The sequence below is a fragment of the Oncorhynchus nerka genome, linkage group LG2 (assembly GCF_034236695.1).
Source record: "Oncorhynchus nerka isolate Pitt River linkage group LG2, Oner_Uvic_2.0, whole genome shotgun sequence".
In the NCBI taxonomy this organism is placed as follows: domain Eukaryota; kingdom Metazoa; phylum Chordata; class Actinopteri; order Salmoniformes; family Salmonidae; genus Oncorhynchus; species Oncorhynchus nerka.
This window is the reverse complement of record NC_088397.1, coordinates 33697373-33716972: the sequence shown is the minus strand read 5'-3', so window position 1 is coordinate 33716972 and position 19600 is coordinate 33697373.

The following is a 19600-nucleotide window of genomic DNA, read 5'->3' as shown; positions in this document are numbered from 1 at the left end:
TTGAGAGAAGTTGAGAGAGAAGGGAATGAAAGAGGCAGGAGAGAGAGATGAGAAAGAGAAAGAAAATGATTTTTAAAAGAGCAAGACAGGGGAGAGGGGGTATAGCCTAGCCTAGCAGACAGACAGACAGCACGAACGTGGACATGTTGTAAGACACAGAAGTTACATTGCCTGTTAAGCTCTTTCTGGGAGCAAAAAAAAAACTGCCCGCACTCACGGGCCATTGTACCGCATGAAGCAGATCAATTGCAGAGAATGAATTCAGTTTGAGCACCTGAATAATAGCATAACTTACCAGCAGGTAATAATCAGCCACCACCGATCAATGAAGGCTTCATGTCTGAGCCTCAGCCACATAAAGAGGGACAAAGGCTTTAGAGAGGCCGTTATGGGCATAGATCTCAAATGCCCAGGAATATGAACTCATTTATCTCATAAAGGTGTGTCAATACAACTGCAAATTAATAATTTGTTTTATTTATCAGGCAATTTAGGAGATATAGATATTAATATATGTACTGTGTCTTATTTATGCCTGATGTCTGTGTATTGGCAACATGCGGTTAAGCTTGGGTAGGTGTAGGCTACTACTAATTTTCAGCTTTCTTGGCTAAAACTCAGTGTTTCAAGTGTAGTAATGTGAGTGATTAAAGAAAGTATTGCATTTAAGAGTACTTTATAACTCTGTTATATTCACCTCTGAAAATAATAGGGGCAAACTTTGTACAGGTACATACGGTTCTGTAAATCTTGCCCATTGGAGACATCACCATTGTGTTTCTTTAAGTTCCATACTTACAGCAAAATACTACAGGGAGACTGGACGGACAGCTGGATAGTCCTCGCAGTGGCAGACACCTGTGTAACAACACCTGCACAGGATCGGTACATCCGAACATCACACCTGCGGGACAGGTACAGGATGGCAACAACAACTGCCAGAGTTACACCAGGAACGCACAATCCCTCAATCAGTGCTCAGACTGTCCGCAATAGGCTGAGAGAGGCTGGACTGAGGGCTTGTAGGCCTGTTATAAGGCAGGTCCACACCAGACATCACCGGCAACAACGTCGCCTATGGGCACAAACTCACCGTCGCTGGACCAAACAGGACTGGCAAAAAGTGCTCTTCACTGATGAGTCACAGTTTTGTCTCACCAGGGGTGATGGCCGGATTGGCGTTTATCGTCGAAGGAAGGAGCGTTACACAAGGCCTGTACTCTGGAGCTCGAACAATTTGGAGGTGGAGGATTCGTCATGGTCTGGGGTGGTGTGTCACAGCATCATCCGACTGAGCTTGTTGTCATAGCAGGCAATCTCAACGCTGTGTGTTACAGGGAAAACATCCTCCTCCCTCATGTGGTACCCTTGCCGCAGGCTCATCCAGACATGACCCTCCAGCATGACAATGCCACCAGCCATACCGCTCCTTCTGTGCATGATTTTCTGCAAGACAGGAATGTCAGTGTTCTGCCATGGCCAGTGAAAAGCCCGGATCTCAATCCCATTGAGCACGTCTGGGACCTGTTGGATCGGAGGGTGAGGACTTGGGCCATTCCCCCCCAGAAATGTCCGGGAACTTGCAGGTGCCTTGGTGGAACAGTGGGGTAACATCTCACAGCAAGAACTGGCAAATATTGTGCAGTCCATGATGAGGAGATGCACTGCAGTACTTAATGCAGCTGGTGTCCACACCAGATACTGACTTTTACGTTTGACTTTGACCCCCCCCCCATTTGTTCAGGGACACATTATTCCATTTATGTTAGTCACATGTCTGTGGAACTTGTTCAGTTTATGTCTCAGTTGTTGAATCTTGCAATGTTCATACACATTTTTACACATGTTAAGTTTTCTGAAAATAAACGCAGTTGATAGTGAGAGGACGTTTCTTTATTTTCTGAGTTTATGAGGTATATTGGTTGACGAGACACTGGTTGATGTATTCCCAATTAGCTCTAAGTAAACAATACATAGGCACTTGACACATATTGACACATTCAATTAACAACTATTTAAGGCAACTTTGCTGTTATTGTCAGTCTAAAAAAAGTATATATCATGATACTAAGGAGAATAAGGTGGAAACTGGAAAAATAAAACAGAAAAATACGTGTGTGAAAGGGCTCTTTTGGATTCTCATGTTGACATAGAGTTTCCGATTGATCTCCAAAGGCTCTTTAGAAAAAGCAATCATGCAAAACACATCCCTCAGAATTCCAATTAAAACTCAGTACACATCTTTCACCTTTGAAGAAGAGAAATACATGATCTATGCCTGTGTCTTACCCCATGTGCCAAAGCAGCATCACCAACTTCTAAACTCATAACATCAAATACCACAGGGCCATAGTGGGATGAATCTGATAGACAGCTTTGCCAGAGAAAATGACAGCACTGCCTGCCAGTGAATTGACACAAAGACAATCAATCGTGCCACTCAAAAGGAACCCCCCTCTTTTTTGTGTCGCTCTGTTGCAGTGGGCTGAATCCATGAAGCCAAAGAACATTCCAAATGGTACCCTATTCCGATTTCGATGCACCTACTTTTGATCATGTTCGATAGGACTCTGGTCAAAAGTAGTGCACTAAATAGGGAATAGGGTGCCGTTTTGGGTGCACAAAGTGTATATGTATTGTACAGTAGCTATATCTCGAACCAGGGGAACCCTTTCTGGAGACAGCCTTACACATCATGTTTGTCTAAAATGCAAGTCTTTGTTTACAGCTCTTGACAGCACACTTTATTCCCAAATATACATCAAATGGGTATCATAAAAATACATCATCGCTATTTCATGGGTTTATGTTATTAAGCTATGTTCTAGATAATTATAGAAAACCTTAAAAAAATATGTTTTTACTGCAATTGTCACAACCAACATTTGAGGTGCGCTACTCGCTACTTTACTGCATCAGTTTCCCTACCATTAGAACGGCAGGTTACTTTGCATCCATATCTTCTGTAGCCAATTGGATTTTTTTTAAACACAACATAAAACACGCGCACAGGCAATTAATAATGGTTGCCCAGAACAGTTTTACCTTCACATATTTTCTATGGGGTGAATTTATTCTTGAGTTAAGCTCATGCAGAATTCCCTTTTCATACACTTATCTCTCTACACATATTCTGAATTTGAACATAAGCATGCTATTCACCCGCTATTTGTATGGGGTGGAGATTGAAAAAATGAAGGTGTGGCGGAGGTGTGTCTACTCAAATCAAATCAAATGGTATTGGTCACATACACATGGTAAGCAAATGTTTAATGCGAGTGTAGCAAAATGCTTGTGCTTCTAGTTCCTACTGTGCAGTAATATCTAACAAGTAATCTAACAATTTTACAACAACTACCTTATACACACAAGTGTAAAGGAATGATTAAGAATATGTACATATAAATATATGGATGAGCGATGGCCGAATGGCATAGGCAAGATGCAGTAGATGGTATAGTACAGTACAGTATATACATATGAGATGAGTAATGTAGGGTATGGAAACATCATAGAAAGTGGCATTGTTTAAGTGACAAGTGATACATTTATTACATACAAATGTTAATTATAAAAGTAGCTAGGGATTGAGTCTATATGTTGGCAGAAGGCACTCAGTGTTAGTGATGGCTGTTCAACAGTCTGATGGCCTTGAGATAGGAGCTTTTCTCCAGTCTCTCGGTCCCTGCTTTGATGCACCTGTACTGACAACGCCTTCTGGACGATAGCAGGGTGAACAGGCAGTGGCTCGAGTGGCTCTTTTTGGCAATCCTGTGACATCGAGTGGTGTAGGTGTCCTGGAGGGCAGGTAGTTTGCCCCCGGTGATAAGTTGTGCAGACCTCACTACTGTCTTGACGTTGTATTAGTTAATATAACGACTGTTGCTCATCAAATGATTAAAAGTTTCTAATTGCGTGATTAACTCAATTATTAACTCATTAACCTGGGGCACCATGGGAAAACTAGTTTTTATTGAGTTATTATTCTATTTCCCAAATTAACTCAAAGAATATCAGAATATCGATTTTACAACAGCCGCTAATTAACCAGTTACCTCTACAATCTCATTCTGAACGTCGAATAGTCTGTGAATCTGCACGGACCCGGGTTTCACCAATGAGTTCGTACCACACCAATCTTAGTTGAGTATTTATTTACTAAAAAGCTAAAATGATGATAAAAAATAAACATAGACAAAACACATTATAGGCTATTGATTAGAACTTAGTATAACGGGCCAACACACTATGGCGCGTGTTACCCAAAATGGGGATTTCAAAGAGAGAGAGAAAAAATAAAGTACATGAGAGAAATATACATTTGGGTGAATTTGTCAGCTATGCTATTCTAACCCTAGCCTCGCCCCAAACTGCCGCTCGTATGGGTTAGACTATAATGATGTAATTACGTGGGGAAGACCTCTGAGGATTCTCTGTGTGGACCGTTCAGGCTGCTCGATGAGGCACTTCCCCGGCGCACCTTTCTGGTCATCCTCACGATGTCAGTGTCCTTTTGGCTTAGGAGTCTGTTCCCTCACCCTTGCTCTGGAAGGGGTCTTCTGAGGACAGACAGCTCTGTAGCTCAGAGCTCACATCATAGGAAAGAAACCTTTTAGATACCACGATTCGCTGGGATTGGATGCTAAAGGGGGTTCGGCTTGAATTCACTCGCTTAGACACAGCTACTCATCCGTAGTTTGGGTAGATAAATATTTCTTTGTCTTCAAACTTGTGTTGCGTTCTGGGTTCGTTGACTTTTTAGAACTTAGCTGCAGCTTGGGTCACGTAGTCTTCTCTGTAAATTCTTCGCCCACAGGTTTTATACCCTCCGGTCAGAAGTGGGCGTAACCGCCTTTAGGGCAAATCTCTGGGCGTACCAAGTTAATGAGGCAAGGTCTAGGTTTTACTCAAATCCAATTTTAGACAACTAACTTAACATTTCATCTTTACCAAAACATTCCCTTTGGTTTGGACATTTCCCACACAAAGTACAATGTATAAACATCAAACATATACTAGGAAAACTCTTCACGTTACAATGTTTTCATAATAACGTAATCTATTAACCTTTAATAACAAAACAAAAAGGACATACATTTTCATATTCCATCTATCGTCATGACCACCATTGTGGCTGACGAAAACCATTGTTCCAAAGTCCCTTTATTTCATGTTTAATGTTCTGAGGCTGGTTCTCCATTCACCCCTAGATCTGTCCTCCTCTGTTGGGGTTGAGAGATAATCTGTAGGTTTGTGGTCTCCTGTAACCTGACAGTCATGACACTACCCTCTGGAGAGCCTTACAGTTGTGGGCGGAGCAGTTGCCGTACCAGGCCGTAATGCTCTCGATTGTGCATCTGTAAAAAAGGAGTGGGTCTAGGGTGTCAGGTAGGGTGGAGGTGATATTATCCTTGATTAGTCTCTCAAAGAACTTCATGATGACGGAAGCGAGTGCCATGGGCAGATAGTCACTTAGCTCAGTTACCTTAGTTTTCTTGGGAACAGAAACAATGGTGGCCCTCATGAAGCATGTGGGAACAGCAGACTGGGATAGGGATTGAATGAATATGTCGGTAAACAATGTCGGTGCATGCCCTGAGGACACAGCTAGGGATGCCATCTGGGCCAGCAGCCTTGTGAGGGATAACACGTCTAAATGTTTTACTCACATTGGCTGCAGTGAATGTTTTGGTAGCGGGCCGTGTCAGTGGCACTGTATTGTCCTCAAAGTGAGCAAAGAAGTTGTTTAGTTTGCCTGGGAGCAAGACATCGGTGTCCGCGACGAGGCTGGTTTTCTTTTTGTAGTCCGTGATTGACTGTAGACCCTGCCACATACGTCTTGTGCCTGAGCCGTTGAATTGCGACTCTACTTTGTCTCTATTCTGATGCTTAGCTTGTTTGATTGCCTTGCGGAGGGAATATCTACACTGTTTGTATTCGGTCATGTTTCCGCTCGCCTTGCCATGATTAAAAGCAATGGTTCGCACTTTCAGTTTTGCACGAATGCTGCCATCAATCCCCGGTTTTTGGTTGGGGAAGGATTTAATAGTCACCATGGGTACCACATCAGTGATGCACTTGCTAATAAACTTGCTCACCGAATCAGCATATATATCACTGTTATTGTCCGATGCTATCCGGAACATATCCCAGTCCACGTGATCGAAGCAATCTTCAAGCATGGAATCAGATTGGTCGGACCAGCGTTGAACAGACCTGAGCATGGGCGTTTCCGGTTTTAGTTTCTATCTATAGGCTGGGAGCAACAAAATGGAGTTGTGGTCAGATTTGCCGAAAGGAGAGCGAGGGAGGGCTTTGTGTATGCTTCGCTGAAATTAGAGTACCAATGATCCAGAGTGTTGCCAGCCCGGGTCGCGCATTCGATATGCTGATAACATTTAGGGAGCCTTGTTTTCAGATTAGCCTTGTTAAAATCCCCAGCGAAAATAAATGCAGCCTCAGGATATGTGGTTTCAAGTTTACATAGAGTCCAATGAGTCCAAGGCATACACCCCCGCCCCTCTTCTTACCAGAGAGATTTTTGTTTCTGTCAGCGCGATGCGTGAAGCAACCGGGTGGCTGTACCGACTCTGATAAACGTATCCCGAGTGAGCCATGATTCCGTGAAACAAAGAATGTTACCATCACTGATGTCTCTCTGGAAGGCAACCCTTGCTCGAATTTCATCTACCTTGTTGTCAAGAGACTGGACATTGGTGAGTAGTATACTCGGGAGCGGTGGGCGGTGTGCTCATCTATGGAGCCTGACCAGAAGACCGCTTCATCTGCCCCTTCTGCGGCGTCGTTGTTTTGGGTCGCCAACTGGGATCCGATCCATTGTCCTGGGTGGTGGTCCAAAAAGAGGATCTGCTTGTGGAACGTTGTATTCCTGGTCGTAATGTTGGTAAGTTGACGTTGCTCTTATATCCAATAGTTCCTCCCGGCTGTATGTGATAAGACTTAAGATTTCCTGGGGTAACAGTGTAAGAAATAATACGTAAAAAAAACAAAATACTTCATAGTTTCCTGAGAAAGTGAGGCAAGACGTCCATCTCTGTCAGCGCCAAACACAAACATACAGTGTGGCAAAAAAAGTATTTAGTCAGCCACCAATTGTGCAAGTTCTCCCACTTAAAAAGATGAGGCCTGTCATTTTCATCATAGGTAGACTTCAACTATGACAGACAAAATGAGAAAAAATCACATTGTAGGATTTTTAATGAATGTATTTGCAAATTATGATGGAAAATAAGTAATTGGTCAATAACAAAAGTTTATGTCAATACTTTGTCATATACCCTTTGTTGGCAATGACAGAGGTCAAACGTTTTCTGTAAGTCTTCACAAGGTTTTCACACACTGTTGCTGGTATTTTGGCCCATTCCTCCATGCAGATCTCCTCTAGACCAATGATGTTTTGGGGCTGTTGCTGGGCAACATGGACTTTAAACTCCCTCCAAAGATTTTCTATGGGGTTAAGATCTGGAGACTGAATAGGCCACTCCAGGACCTTGAAATGCTTCTTACGAAGCCACTCCTTCGTTGCCCGGGCGGTGTGTTTGGGATCATTGTCATGCTGAAAGACCCAGACATGTTTCATCTTCAATGCCCTTGCTGATGGAAGGAGGTTTTCACTCAAAATGTCATGATACATGGCCCCATTCATTCTTTCCTTTACACGGATCATTCGTCCTGGTCCCTTTGCAGAAAAACAGCCCCAAAGCATGATGTTTCTACCCCCATGCTTCACAGTAGGTAAGGTGTTCTTTGGATGCAACTCAGCATTCTTTGTCCTCCAAACACGACGAGTTGAGTTTTTACCAAAAAGTCATATTTTGGTTTCATCTGACCATATGACATTCTCCCAATCTTCTTCTGGATCATCCAAATGCTCTCTAGCAAACTTCAGACGGGCCTGGACATGTACTGGCTTAAGCAGGGGGACACGTCTGGCACTATAGGATTTCAGTCCCTGGCGGTGTAGTGTGTTACTGATGGTAGGCTTTGTTACTTTGGTCCCAGCTCTCTGCAGGTCATTCACTAGGTCCCCCCGTGTGGTCTGGGATTTTTGCTCACCGTTCTTGTGATCATTTTGACTCCATGGGTGAGATCTTGCGTGGAGCCCCAGATCGAGGGAGATTATCAACTGTAAATTTTGGTGTTCCTCAAGGTTCCGTTTTAGGACCACTATTATTTTCACTATATATTTTACCTCTTGGGGATGTCATTCGAAAACATAATGTTAACTTTCACTGCTATGCGGATGACACACAGCTGTACATTTCAATGAAACATGGTGAAGCCCCAAAATTGCCCTCGCTAGAACCATGTGTTGCAGACATAAGGAAGTGGATGGCTGCAAACATTCTACTTTTAAACTCGGACAAAACAGAGATGCTTGTTCTAGGTCCCAAGAAACAAAGAGATCTTCTGTTGAATCTGACAATTACTCTTAATGGTTGTACAGTCGTCTCAAATAAAACTGTGAAGGACTTCGGCGTTACTCTGGACCCTGATCTCTATTTTGAAGAACATATCAAGACTGTTTCAAGGACAGCTTTTTTCCATCTACGTAACATTGCAAAAATCAGAAACTTTCTGTCCAAAAATGATGCAGAAAAGTTCATCCATGCTTTTGTCACTTCTAGGTTAGATTACTGCAATGCTCTACTTTCTGGCTACCCGGATAAAGCACTAAATAAACTTCAGTTAGTGCTAAATACGGCTGCTAGAATCCTTGATCATATTACTCCAGTGCTAGCCTCCCTACACTGGCTTCCTGTCAAGGCAAGGGCTGATTTCAAGGTTTTTACTGCTAACCTACAAAGCATTACATGGACTTGCTCCTACCTAATCTCTCTGATTTGGTCCTGCCGTACATGCCTACACGTACGCTACGGTCACAAGACGCAGGCCTCCTAATTGTCCCTAGAATTTCTAAGCAAACAGCTGGAGGCAGGGCTTTCTCCTATAGAGCTCCATTTTTATGGAATGGTCTGCCTAACAATGTGAGAGACGCAAACTCGGTCTCAACCTTTAGTCTTTACTGAAGACTCATCTCTTCAGTGGGTCATATGATTGAGTGTAGTCTGGCCCAGGAGTGTGAAGGTGAACGGAAAGGCTCTGGAGCAACGAACCGCCCTTGCTGTCTCTGCCTGGCCGGTTCCCCTCTTTCCACTGGTATTCTCTGCCTCTAACCCTATTACAGGGGCTGAGTCACTGGCTTACTAGAGCTCTTTCATAACCGTCCCTAGGAGGGGTGCGTCACTTGAGTGGGTTGAGTCACTGATGTGATCTTCCTGTCTGGGTTGGCGCCCCCGTTGGGTTGTGCCGTGGCGGAGATCTTTGTGGGCTATACTCGGCCTTGACTCAGGATGGTAAGTTGGTGGTTGAAGATATCCCTCTAGTGGTGTGGGGGCTGTGCTTTGGCAAAGTGGGTGGGGTTATATCCTTCCTGTTTGGCCCTGTCATCGGATGGGGCCACAGTGTCTCCTGACCCCTCCAGTCTCAGCCTCCAGTATTTATGCTGCAGTAGTTTATGTGCCGGGGGGCTAGGGTCAGTTTGTTATATCTGGAGTACTTCTCCTGTCCTATGTTTTTTGTCACACTGCCTTATCTTAGCCAGGTGGTAGTTGTAAATGAGGACTTGTTATCAGCTGGCCTACCTGGTTAAATAAAGGTAAAATAAATAAACACATGTTTTTACTTGTCCTCTTGCTCAGTTGTGCCCCGGGGCCTCCCACTCCTCTTTCTAATCTGGTCAGAGACAGTTTGCGTTGTTCTGTGAAGGAGTAGTACACAGTGCTGTACCAGATCTTCAGTTTCTTGGCAATTTCTCGCAATTTCTAGCCTTCATTTCCCAGAACAAGAATAGACGAATAGAAGAATGCTCTTTCTGGCCACTTTGAGCCTGCAATCGAACCTACAAATGCTGATGCGCCAAATACTTAACCTCTTCCCTCTACTCGGGACGCTTGCGTCCCAACTAGAGCTCTGGAAATGCAAATGTGCTACGCTAAATGCTAATAGTATTAGTTAAAACTCAAACGTTCATTAAAATACACATGCAGGGTATTGAATTAAAGCTACACTCGTTGTGAATCCAGGCAACAAGTCAGATTTTTAAAATGCTTTTCGGCGGAAGCATGAGAAGCTATTATCTGATAGCATGCAACACCCCAAAAGACCCACAGGGGACGTAAACAAAATAATTAGCATTTCGGCGTTACACAAACCGCACAATAAAATAGAAAACATTCATTACCTTTCACCATCTTCTTTGTTGGCACTCCTAGATGTCCCATAAACACTATTTGGGTCTTTATTTCGATTAAATCGGTCCATATAAAGCCTAGATATATGTAGACTGTGTGATAAACGAAAAAAACATCGTTTCAAAACGTAACGTCATTTTTTAAAATTCAAAAAGTCGACGATAAACTTTCACAAAACACTTCGAAATACGTTTGTAATGCAACTTTAGGTATTAGTAAACGTTAATAAGCGATAAAATTCATCAGGAGGCGATGTAAAGATCATTAGCTGTCCGTCTGGAAAAATGTCCGTCTAGAAACTCAACGAAAATATCCGGTCCTAGACCGGGGGAGATACGGTGTCCTGTATGTGTTTGACCAAGAAAAAACTCGAAGGGAAATGACAAGACTCTAGACACCGTGTGGAAGCTGTAGGTACTGCAACCTCAGTCAATTAATTGTGGTTCACGTTTATCAATGGGTTCAAGTAGCGCATGGATATATTTTCCCATTTTCAGTGATCAGTTTTTCCTGTGCTTTTCGATGTAAATGCCGTTCTGGTAAAGCCACAGCAGTGATTTAACCAGTTTTTTAAACGTCTGAGTGTTTTCTATCCACACAGACTAAGCAAATGCATATACTATATTCCTGGCATGAGTAGCAGGGCGCTGAAATGTTGCGCGATTTTTAACAGAATGTTCAAAAAAGTAGAGGGTAGAAGCAACAGGTTAACAAGTCTAAAGAAGGCCAGTTTTATTGCTTCTTTAATCACCACTATAGTTTTCAGCTGTGCCAACATAATTGCAAAAGTAGTTTTCAAATGATCAATTAGACTTTTACATTTAACATTTACATTTAAGTCATTTAGCAGACGCTCTTATCCAGAGCGACTTACAAATTGGTGCATTCACCTTATGACCTCCAGTGGAACAGTAGTGCATCTAAATCTTTTCAGGGGAGGGGGTGAGAGGGATTACTTTATCCTATCCTAGGTATTCCTTAAAGAGGTGGGGTTTCAGGTGTCTCCGGAAGGTGGTGATTGACTCCGCTGTCCTGGCGTCGTGAGGGGAGTTTGTTCCACCATTGGGGGCCAGAGCAGCGAACAGTTTTGACTGGGCTGAGCGGGGAACTGTACTTCCTCAGTGGTAGGGAGGCGAGCAGGCCAGAGGTGGATGAACGCAGTGCCCTTGTTTGGGTGTAGGGCCTGATCAGAGCCTGGAGGTACTGAGGTGCCGTTCCCCTCACAGCTCCGTAGGCAAGCACCATGGTCTTGTAGCGGATGCGAGCTTCAACTGGAAGCCAGTGGAGGGAGCGGAGGAGCGGGTGACGTGAGAGAACTTGGGAAGGTTGAACACCAGACGGGCTGCGGCGTTCTGGATGAGTTGTAGGGGTTTAATGGCACAGGCAGGGAGCCCAGCCAACAGCGAGTTGCAGTAATCCAGACGGGAGATGACAAGTGCCTGGATTAGGACCTGCGCCGCTTCCTGTGTGAGGCAAGGTCGTACTCTGCGGATGTTGTAGAGCATGAACCTACAGGAACGGGCCACCGCCTTGATGTTAGTTGAGAACGACAGGGTGTTGTCCAGGATCACGCCAAGGTTCTTAGCGCTCTGGGAGGAGGACACAATGGAGTTGTCAACCGTGATGGCGAGATCATGGAACGGGCAGTCCTTCCCGGGAGGAAGAGCAGCTCCGTCTTGCCGAGGTTCAGCTTGAGGTGGTGATCCGTCATCCACACGGATATGTCTGCCAGACATGCAGAGATGCGATTCGCCACCTGGTCATCAGAAGGGGGAAAGGAGAAGATTAATTGTGTGTCGTCTGCATAGCAATGATAGGAGAGACCATGTGAGGTTATGACAGAGCCAAGTGACTTGGTGTATAGCGAGAATAGGAGAGGGCCTAGAACAGAGCCCTGGGGGACACCAGTGCTGAGAGCACGTGGTGTGGAGACGGATTCTCGCCACACCACCTGGTAGGAGCGACCTGTCAGGTAGGACGCAATCCAAGCGTGGGCCGCGCCGGAGATGCCCAACTCGGAGAGGGTGGAGAGGAGGATCTGATGGTTCACAGTATCGAAGGCAGCCGATAGGTCTAGAAGGATGAGAGCAGAGGAGAGAGAGTTAGCTTTAGCAGTGCGGAGCGCCTCCGTGATACAGAGAAGAGCAGTCTCAGTTGAATGACTAGTCTTGAAACCTGACTGATATGGATCAAGAAGGTCATTCTGAGAGAGATAGCGGGAGAGCTGGCCAAGGACAGCACGTTCAAGAGTTTTGGAGAGAAAAGAAAGAAGGGATACTGGTCTGTAGTTGTTGACATCGGAGGGATCGAGTGTAGGTTTTTTCAGAAGGGGTGCAACTCTCGCTCTCTTGAAGACGGAAGGGACGTAGCCAGCGGTCAGGGATGAGTTGATGAGCGAGGTGAGGTAAGGGAGAAGGTCTCCGGAAATGGTCTGGAGAAGAGAGGAGGGGATAGGGTCAAGCGGGCAGGTTGTTGGGCGGCCGGCCGTCACAAGACGCGAGATTTCATCTGGAGAGAGAGGGGAGAAAGAGGTCAGAGCACAGGGTAGGGCAGTGTGAGCAGAACCAGCGGTGTCGTTTGACTTAGCAAACGAGGATCGGATGTCGTCGACCTTCTTTTCAAAATGGTTGACGAAGTCATCTGCAGAGAGGGAGGAGGGGGGGGAGGGGGAGGAGGATTCAGGAGGGAGGAGAAGGTTGCAAAGAGCTTCCTAGGGTTAGAGGCAGATGCTTGGAATTTAGAGTGGTAGAAAGTGGCTTTAGCAGCAGAGAGAGAAGAAAATACTTGGATTAGCTAACACAATGTGCCATTAGAACACAAGAGTGATGGTTGCTGATAATGGGCCTCTGTACGGCTATGTAGATATTCCATAAAAAAATCTGCCATTTCCAGCTACAATAGTCATTTAAAACATTAACAATGTGTTCACTATATTTCTGATCAATTTGATGTTATTTTAATGGACAAAAAAATGAGCTTTTCTTTCAAAAACAAGGACATTTCTAAGTGACCCCAAACATTTGATCAGTAGTGTATGTGGACACCCCTTCAAATTAGTGGATTCTTAACAACACTCGTGCCAATATATTCTCCAAATACCAGCTTCTCGGGCATTATCACTAAAGTGGAAATGTCTAGGAGCAACAACAGCTCAGCCGCGGTACAGTAGGCCACATAAGCTCACAAAATGGGACCGCTGAGTGCTGAATCGCATACAAATCATCTGTCCTTGGTTGCAACACTCACAACCGAGTTCCAAACTGCCTCTGTAAACACAATAACATTTTTTTTCAATTTATTTTTATTTAACTAAGCAAGTCCCACAAATCTATTTTAATCCCACTGTGTAAAATGTGAAAAAGGTCAGGGTGTTGTCAGGCCCTGATCCGTTTCACCTGTGATTGTCTCCACCCTCTCCAGGTGTCACTTATTTTCCCCAGTTCATTTATCCCTGTGTTTCCTGTCTCTCTGTGCCAGTTCGTTGTATGTTAGTCAAGTCAACCATCGTGTTTTTCCCATACTCCTTTTGCTATTCTCCTTTTGATAGTCCTCCCGGTTTTGACCCCTTCCAGACTCTGGACAACTGTCCCGTCTGCCTGATCATCCTGCCTTCCCTGACCTTGATTCTGTCTGCCCTTCGGTACCTTTTGAACTGGTTTTGACCCTTTCTCTTGCCTTCCCCTATTTGATTAATACATATTGTAAGACTCCAACCATCTGCCTCCTGTGTCTGCATTTGGGTCTCACCTTGTGTCATGATAGATTTGAATATTTTCTGAAGGCACTGTAAATGCACTTGAAACCCTATTGAATGAAAACTCCTCAAGAAAATCTGTTGGCAAGCACGTGGGAGGGTTTTCAGCAGTTTAAGTAAATGTATTTAGTGCACGCAAGGGAACCACGCCTGAAAAGCCCATTATTCACCTGCATAAGATAAGTCTGAATACCAACTACTGAGAAGTGCTTAGGAAATGCATGCGTAGGAAAGGAATCAGGCCCTATTCTGAACCCTGCAGTTCAAACTCTCTTGCAGTAGTAAGAGCCTTACAGATTTTGGAAACCGGTTACCCAATGGAGTAGCAAGGTCAGACCTCTCCCTCCCTCTGGACATTTCAGTTGTTGTTGGTGCTGGATCCATGTGGGTTTGAGTTCTTTTCCAAGATCTTCGAAGGTCAGGGCAACCTTGGTAAGAGAAATCCCACCACAGGGGGCTGAAAAGTTTGGGGAGTGTGTCTCAGTAAGGAGGCATCTGTAATCAGGAGGTTATCAACAGGTGCTGAGTGCCAGCTCTACCCGGGGAAGAAATACAACCTAAGGAAAAAACTGTAAATCTATCAGGGATATCCATTAATTGATATGTAAGACATGTAACCAGCATTAGAAGATGCTCTGTTGTGTTCATGTGAAGCCAATTACTCAGATGAAAAGGCTTTGGAAAAATCTCTGATTCTCAGTATAGATCATTCCTGGGAAAGGTAAGTCGTTTCTCCTAAGACGTGTATGGAGAGTGTATAACATCTCTGACTGGCTAGAGCGAGAGGGATTGGAAGGCTGATGGATGACTCAGAGCATTAACGTAGAGGAGAAACGTCTCAGCCGAGAGACGAGACACACAGTCACATCTGTGACGGACTGTCAGGACTGATGTACATGCTCGTAGCTCAGTTGCTCTCCTTAAACTGAGATCTATTACCCATATGGTTAACTGGCATGCATGTGTTTTTTGTGTCTGCATGTGTGTACAGTATACTGTTTGTGTTTGTGTATTTGTATTTGTGTGTGTGTGTGTGTGTGTGTGTGTGTGTGTGTGTGTGTGTGTGTGTGTGTGTGTGGTTTATTTTAAAATACCAACTTTTCAAATACTCAAGGTAATCAAATAGACTTTATATAGTGTTTCTATTTAAAGGTAACTATTTTCTTTGATATTCAAATACAAATAATATTTGAAAGTATTTTTAATATCTCTCATAAAACCAAACAATATGCATCACATTTAGATCCCAGGCTGTGTCACAGCCGGCAGTGACAGGGAGCCCCATGGGGTGGCACACAATTGGCCCAGGGATATGGAATCACACGAGGGCCATGGAATCCCCTCAACATTAGAGTAGACCAATTTTGCCGCTTCAAAATGACTAGCAAATATATTTTCATAACGAGGGAGACACAAGGTAATACAGTAACACTTGACATCAAGTTCTTACACAGGTGTAGTAACTTTATGATTATTACAATAGCAACATTGTTGTTACATAGGACTTTACTTCATAATTGCATGATAATAGATGTATTACATAAGTGGAATACGGAACAGTTACTATTCCTTGTGTACAGTTGTCACAAAACCTATTTGCTATGCAATTCAAATGCAATTACCAAAGTATTATAATTTTGAAATAAAAATGTAACCTTGTATTTAACTAGGCAAGTCAGATAAGAACAAATTCTTATTTACAATGATGGCTTACCCCGGCAATGCTGGGCCAATTGTGCGCAGCCCTATGGGACTCCCAATCATGGCCGGATGTGATGCAGCCTGGATTCGAATCAGGTACAAAAGTGTCACCTCTTGCACTGAGATGCAGTGTCTTAGGCCACTGCGCCACATGGGAGCAACAACATGCTAATAAAATGTCGCTCCAAAATTAATTATAGTGGTATTACACAGACACAAGACAATTTTAATGTTAAGTGTTACTGAGAATGCTAACAGTAACAAAATATGTCTATTAGATCAAATCAAAATGTATTAATCGGTGAAATGCGTACTTATGAGCCCCTAACCAACAGTGCAGCTTCAAAAATATGAATAAAAATAAGTAAAAAGTCATTAAAGAGTAGCAGTAAAAAAATATATATACAAGGGGGTGCCGGTACAGAGTCAATGTGCGGCGGCACCGGTTAATTTTCACAAAGTCTGCTGCAACAGTTTGTATGATGGCAATTTGCATATACTCCAGAATGTTATGAAGAGTGATCAGATGAATTGCAATTCATTGCAAAGTCCCTCTTTGCCATGCAAATGAACTGAATCCCCAAAAACATTTCCTCTGCATTTCAGCCCTGCCACAAAAGGACCAGTTGACATCATATCAGTGATTCTCTCGTAAACACAGGTGTGAGTGTTAATGAGAACAAATTTGGAGATCACTCTGTCACACTGATTGAGCTCGAATAACAGACTGGAAGCTTCAAACGGAGGGTGGTGCTTGGAATCATTGTTCTTCCGCTGGCATGGTTACCTGGAAGGAAACACGTGCCGGAATCAATGCGTTGCACAAAAGGGCTTCACAGGCAAGGATATTGTTACCTGTAAGATTGCACCTAAATCCACCATTTATTGGATCATCAAGAAATTCAAGGAGAGCGGGTCAAATGTTGTAAAGAAGGATTCTAGGCGCCCAAGAAAGTCCAGCAAGCGCCAGGACCGTCTCCTAAAGTTGATTCAGCTGCGGGATCGGGGCACCACCAGTACAGAGCTTGATCAGGAATGGCAGCAGGCAGGTGTGAGTGCATCGGCACGCACAGTGAGGACTTTTGGAGGATGGCATGATGTCAAGAAGGGCAGCAGAGAAGATACTTCTCTCCAGGAAAAACATCAGGGACTGATGTTCTGCAAAAGGCACAGGGATTGGACTGCTGAGGACTGGGGTAAAGTCATTTTCTCTGATGAATCCCCTTTTCGATTGTTTGGGACATCCGGGAAAAAAAGCTTGTCCGGAGAAGACAAGGTGAGTGCTACCATCAGTCCTGTGTCATGCTAACAGTAAAACAACCTGAGACCATTCATGTGTGGGGTTGCTTCTCAGCCAAGGGAGTGGGCTCACTCACAATTTTGTCTAAGAACACAGCAATGAATAAAGAATTGTACCAACACATCCTCCGAGAGCAACTTCTCCCAACCATCCAGGAACAGTTTGGTGATAAACAATGCCTTTTCCAGCATGATCGAGCACCTTGCCATAAAGGCAAAAGTGATAAATAAGTGGCTCGGAACAAAACATCGATATTTTGGGTTCAAGGCCAGGAAACTCCCCAGACCTTAATCCCATTGAGAACTTGTGGTCAATCCTCAAGAGGCGGGTGGACAAACAAAACCCTTCACATTCTGACAAACTCCAAGCATTTATTATGCAAGAATGGGCTGCCATCAGTCAGGATGTGGCCCAGAAGTTAATTGACAGCATGCCAGGGCAGATTGTAGAAGTCTTGAAAAAGAAGGGTCAACACTGCAAATATTGAGTCTTTGCATCAACTTCATGTAATTGTCAGTAAAATCCTTTGACACTTATGCAATGCTTGTAATTATACTTCAGTATTCCATAGTAACTGACACAAATAGTATCTGACACAAATATCTAAAGACACTGAAGCAGCAAACTTTGTGAACATTTATATTTGTGTAATTGTCAAAACTTTTGGCCACAACTGTACATGTAGGTAGAGTTAATTAAAGTGACTATCCATAGATGACAACAGAGAGTGGCAGTGGTGTGGAGAGGGCAATGCAAATAGTCTTGGTAGCCATTTGACTAGATGTTCAGGAGTCTTAAAGCTTGAGGGTAGAAGCCGTTTGGAAGCCTCTTGGACTTCGGTACTGCTTGCCATGTGGTAGCAAAGAGAACAGTCTATGACTAGGATGGCTGGAGTCTGACAATTTTTAGGGCCTTCCTTTGACACCGCCTGGTATAGAGGTCCCGGATGGCCGGAAGCTTGGCCCCAGTGATGTATTGGGCCGTCCGCACTACACACTGTAGTGATTTGCGGTTGGAGGCCATGTAGTTGCCAAACCAGGCAGTGAAGCAACCAGTTCTTGATGGTACAGCTGTAGAGACTTTTGAGGATTTGAGGACCCATGCCAAATATTTTGTCTCCTGATGGGGAATAGGTTTTGTCGTGCCCTCTTCACAACTGTCATGGTGTGCTTGGACCATGTTAGTTTGTTGGTGATGTGGACACCAAGGAACTTGAAGCTCTCAACCTGCTCCACTGCAGCCCTGTCGATGAGAATGGGGGTATGCTCAGTCCTCTTTTTCCTGTAGTCCGCAATCATCTCCTTTGTCTTGATCATATTGAGGGATAGGTTGTTGTCCTCACACCACACGGCAACGGCCAGATCTCTGACCTCCTCCCTATAGGCTGTCTCATTGTTGTCAGTGATCAGGCCTACCACTGTTGTGACATCGACAAATTTAATGATGGAGTTGGAGTCGTGCCTCAACGTGCAGTCATGAGTGAACTGAGAGTACAGGAAGGAGCTGAGCACGCACCCCTGAGGGACCCTTGTGTTGAGGATCAGTGTGGTGGATGTGTTGTTACCTACCCTTACCACCTGAGGGCGACCCGTCAGAAAGTCATGGTGGTGTTTAGTCCCAGGGTCCTTAGGTTATTGATGAGCTTTGAGGACACTTTGGTGTTGAACGCTGAGCTGCAATCAATGATTGGTGCCCTCAAATCTTATCGCTAAAGTGTGGCACGATGAGCTGTAGTCAATGAATAGCATTCTCACGTAGGTGTTCCTTTTGTCCAGGTGGGAAAGGGCAGTGTTGAGTGTAATAGAGATTGTATCATCTGTGGATCTGTTTGGGCGGTAGGCACGTTGGAGTGGGTCTAGGGTTTCTGGGACAATGGTGTTGATGTGAGCCATGACTAACCTTTCAAAGCACTTCATGTATGGCTACAGACGTGAGCGCTACGGATTGGTTTTCATTTAGGCAGTTTACCTTGGTGTTCTTGGACACAGGGACAATGGTTGTCTGCTTGAAATATGTTGGTATTACAGACTCATTCAGGGACAGGTTGAAAATGTCAGTGAAGACACATGCCAATTGTTTAGCGCATGCTCGGAGTACAGTTGAATTTGGAAGTTTACATGCACTTAGGTTGGAGTCATTCAAACTTGTTTTTCAACCACTCCACACATTTCTTGTTAATTAACAAACTATAGTTTTGGCAAGTCGGTTAGGACATCTACTTTGTGCATGGCACAAGCAATTTTTCCAACAATTGTTTCCAGACAGATTATTTGACTTATAATTCACTGTATCACAACTCCAGTGGGTCAGAAGATTACATGCACAAAGTTGACTGTGACTTTAACCTCTTTCAGCTAGGGGACAATATTTTTGTGTTTGGAAAAATAATGTTCCCAATGTAAACTGCCTATTTCTCAGGCCCATATGCTAGAATATGCATATAATTGACAGATTAGGATAGAAAACACTCTAAAGTTTCCAAAGCTGTATGTGTATTGTATGTGAGTATAACAGAACTGATATTGCAGGCAAAACCTGAGGAAAATGAAACCAGGAAGTGGCTTCTATTTT